Source organism: Saccostrea cucullata, unplaced genomic scaffold, assembly GCF_032062105.1.
Source record: "Saccostrea cucullata isolate Sc308-1 unplaced genomic scaffold, CSIRO_AGI_Scuc_v1 ctg11053, whole genome shotgun sequence".
Lineage (NCBI taxonomy): Eukaryota > Metazoa > Mollusca > Bivalvia > Ostreida > Ostreidae > Saccostrea > Saccostrea cuccullata.
In genome coordinates this window covers 3,430-7,923 of record NW_026923721.1, presented here as the reverse complement: position 1 = coordinate 7,923, position 4,494 = coordinate 3,430, and the positions used below count along the sequence as shown (strand labels likewise).

General features: G+C 33.8%; 1 pseudogene; it reads left to right on the top strand.

The window, feature by feature from the left end:
• The first annotated feature begins 253 nt into the window (after nt 1–253).
• LOC134264749 (uncharacterized) lies at nt 254–3,623 on the top strand (annotated as a pseudogene).
• The last annotated feature ends 871 nt before the right edge of the window (nt 3,624–4,494 follow it).

Here is a 4,494-nt window from a genome sequence, read left to right as displayed (position 1 = left end):
TTTCGGAGAATCTAAGGTATATAATTGAAAAATGGGCATCTAGTACCCACTTTTTGAAAAACTCTACATTCTCCAACATTTTTATAATAAAGTTTCATTGAAAATTGTACTCTTCAAATGGCTAAGCTTTTAAGGGTTTTCATCAAGCATTCAAATTTCTTAAAAATTAAACATTATTATATTCTTGAAACATGTAATTATCGTTTACATCAATAAAGTGTGTACTAACATGAATGTTATTTGCTTCTTGTAGGTAAAACAGAACTAGAGTTACCTGAAGTTAGAAAGAGCCAGGAAGATGCTTATTATGTGGACATCTATCCTATGATCTGGAAGGAGTTTAAGAAGAAGGGATATGTCACCATGTTTGCCGAGGATGAACCCTCAATTAGTGCTTTCAACCTTAGATTAAATGGTTTTAAGGAATCCCCCGTGGACCATTATATGAGGCCATTTTGGCAGGCCATCTGGGACTCCGAACTCCGAGAACGGAGTAAGAGATATTGCACAGGTGGTACACCTCATCATCAATTTTTATTAGAATACCTTAAAGACTTCTACGTGAAATATCAGAATGTTTCCAAATTTTCCTTAACATTTTTGGCCGAATTGACTCATTGGGATAATAACCCGGGAGAATATTTAGATGTGGATTTTGTGAATTCTTTGAAAGTTTTCAGCAAGTTGGGATTTCTGGACAATACTCTACTGATTGTGATGGGGGACCACGGTGCTAGGTATGGGAGAATCCGCCGTACGTTACAGGGGAAAATGGAAGAGAGGCTCCCCTTCATGAGTCTGCATTTTCCTCATCGATTTAAACTCAAACATCCTCATTTAATTAAACTTCTGTCAAAAAACGCTAATCAATTGACGACACCATTTGATGTCTATGAGTGTATTCGATTAAGACAACCCGTGTAGCACTAGTGTTAAATATGCGCATGCTCATTGATTGAACTCTAGTCATCTAAATAAAACATCTCGTGTTGTTTAGTGTTTGTATAAATATCGCGGGGAAAACAGTATATTCCCTGTATATCGGGTTTGAACAGGACAAACAATTGATTATATAACAAACAATATCCAATTATCAAATAAAGAATAGCAGACAATTTAATACAAGACATCAAAGCTGAAATTAATTGTTCAACAAAATTTATTTATTACAGATACAACCACAGGAACCTGTCGTTACTTATTTTTCTTTTAATAAAAAATATATATTAGGTATGGGTATAGTATTTTTTATTAAACGAAAAATAAGTACACATGTAACGTCAGGTGCCTGTGGATACAACATGTATTTTATAGATGATTTATCCTTGCAATATTATTTAATAAGTCAATACCTCCTCTTATTAAAATAAAAAAGTAGAATAAGAATGTCTTCACATACATACATGGAAATAGTTTTAAATATAATAGTGACGAACCATCGTTTTTGAAGGGGGGGGGGCAAGCCAGAGAAAAAAAAACGACACTTCTATATAGCTGGAGGAAGAGGATGTAGGTTCCACTTCCTTCAGTACCAAATTTTATTCATACGATACGACTTCAGCCTTGCTTGGCTTTACTGTAACAAAAAGGGGGAGGAAGCAATCGGTGGTCTTTCAATGAAGACTTTTTAAAAGGAAAGAGGTGTTTGGAAAAAAAAGTGTGGGGAGCGCTTCCACCAGCTGTTACGTGCCTGTATCCCCTCTCCCCCCCCCCCCCGGTAAAATTTTGCACGGGTTATAATTATTGGTCAGAAAAGTACCATAGCTGACATTTTTCATTAACATAGTGTTAGTCATAGGATGTGAGAGACATATACTTTTACACAAAAAAAAAAAAAAAGAAAGAAAACTTGAGAGTATGTGTTTTTCATGTTCAATTGTTCAATAATTATTACGATTGTAATTAAAGGCTGAAAAGGTAATTTCTATATACTTATAACATTTATTGTAAACAAAGAACCGGTTGGTTCTGGGAACCCGACCTCCATATTTATAAGATTACATTGTAATACATGTATGTAACTGAAATTGCTCTCACATTTGATCCTGCAATTATGTTAAAACTGAATTATTAATAATAATAATTTAACTTCATAAGGTAATTAACACGAGATATCTATGCTGCGATTGTTAAATCTATGAAAATAATTTTAGTGAATCAATATGCATCTATTAGACATTTTTGTAATCAAGGGGCCCGTTTTACTAAAGAACTTACACCTAAGACCAAAATTGATTCTGCGATTCTATTCTTCTTGAAAAGAATTTAGAATGTTTCTATGGTAACAATTTCCAAAAAGGTTAATTTTCAAAAATGTATAATCAACATAAGTTTTTGGTTTTAGTCGTACGTTCTTTTGTAAAACGGGCCCCAGAGGTTCGGGCAATAATTATAGGCAGATTTAAAAAAAAAAATAAATAAACTTTATTTAAAAATAAAAAAATTAAAAACTGCCAATGATAACACAGCCGTAATTTTAAGAGGTTGACCTAAAAACTAAAAAAAAAAGGGAGGGATAACAAAATTATAATGCAGACTTTTTTCATTGACGTTGTAAATTTCTAATACAAACACTGACAAATTTATGCAGAAACAGTTTTCGGATTAACAATGCGTCTTCACTTCCCGCTATTTCTTTCACCTGTTACTCCAGGTAAACTGAGGAGTATACTCGCGTAACACGGGTTGATCACCCGTGTCGAAGATAGGTTGTTTTATTTACAACTCTAGTGACTCGTGTAACCCGTGTCGCTTAATCGAATATACCCTATGAAACACTAAGGGATGTCCTTGATTCGTCAAGGTTGTATAAACCTGTCACACCAAGCAGAGGAATCAGCCTCCTTCAGGAGATTCCAGCCAATCGGAATTGTGCGTCTGCTCATATTGACCTACATTGGTGTTCATGTTTAGTGCAAAGTAAGGTGGACCCAAACAGTGATAATATAAAAATCATGGCGAACCAACTTCTCAGACATATCAATGATCTAACTCTGCCATTGAGGGAGTCTTGTCATGAGCTGTCAATTCATAAAATAAAATCTGCAAATTTAATAAGTCCTAATGAAAAGGTAAGGAATCATGATAAAATATTGAAATATATGGCATCAAAAATTATCATGATTATATTGAGAAAAATTATTGACTAGCATTCTAAAACCTGTCAATTAAATATTTTTATTTGATGCAAACAACCTCAATGAAAGAAAGTTTAAACATTTTCCAGTAAGTGGTCTCTAGAAAAAATGATGCTTATTAAAAATGTGTTTGCAAAGTACAAGTTCTTAAGCTTCGTTCAAGCCACTTTATGCCCTTTGATTATAATCATATGGTCTTCTATTTCAGGTTTTGAAATTTATGAAAACGGTGGATGCTGATCAGAGAGTGGCCAACTTTAGTTCAGAAATAAATGTAGATGTTGCACATTACCAAATCACCATGGAAACACTTTCAAACTATGCACAATACGAGGGAACAGTGACTAAGAACTTGAAGGACAACAAATATGAAGTTTTCCACAGTATTAGTAGATTAGATCACTATGGCAACCAATCTGTTGTGTGATGAAGCAGTACCCTGATCTCAGAAAATTTGTCACTGCAGATAATATATATGGAATTTGATAAGCCTTTTTTACAGATCATGGATTCAAAATCAATTAAATGTGTTCACTGAGGTGGGACAAGAAGTAACTTATCATTATAAGTGATTGTAACTCCTAAATATATACTTCTAGGAATGCAGGCAGCATTTACTGGCATTTGAAGGTTTGGGTTATTATTTTTTATAATATGATTATATAATTGGAGGTTTTGGGGAATACTTGAATAGATTTTGGTGTCTGTTTTCCACAAAAATGTTAATTTAACTTTTGAATGCTTGGTCCTAGGGTTTAAATATTTCATGTGTATTCCTTGTGACAAGACCAACTTTCTTCGGATACCAACGTTTTTTTATTGCATAACCTAACCTTGGAGTTTTATTTATTTTGGAAACACTTAAACAAAATTTTAACTTTGTTCTGAATTTTGAACATTTGATGCTATGACTTTTACATTTCCCATATGCATACGTTGTGACAACCTTTCTTTGGGTACCATTTCCTGTTTTTGAAAAAAAACAAAACAAACAAAAAAACCAACTTTAGAATGGGTAATACTCAAATTTTTGTATTTCACCTTCCTATTCCTTGTGATAATTTTTCTTTTCTATGAGTAACATTTTTTTATACCCCCCGCTTGAAAAGCGGGAGGGTATATAGTTATTTCCGTCCGTCCGTCTGTTACGCTTGTGCAACTCCTCTCATACCACTGAATGAAATTTGATGAGACTTTCACAGAATCTTTATTACATATTGCCATTGTGCACCTTATTTTACTTTTTGATCCGACACATATTTTGGGTTTCCCGGCCACAAAAACATGGACTTTTTCACCAGTTAAAACCATATGGGAGGCGGGGGGTATCATTTAGTGAGCTCATTGCTCACAGTAC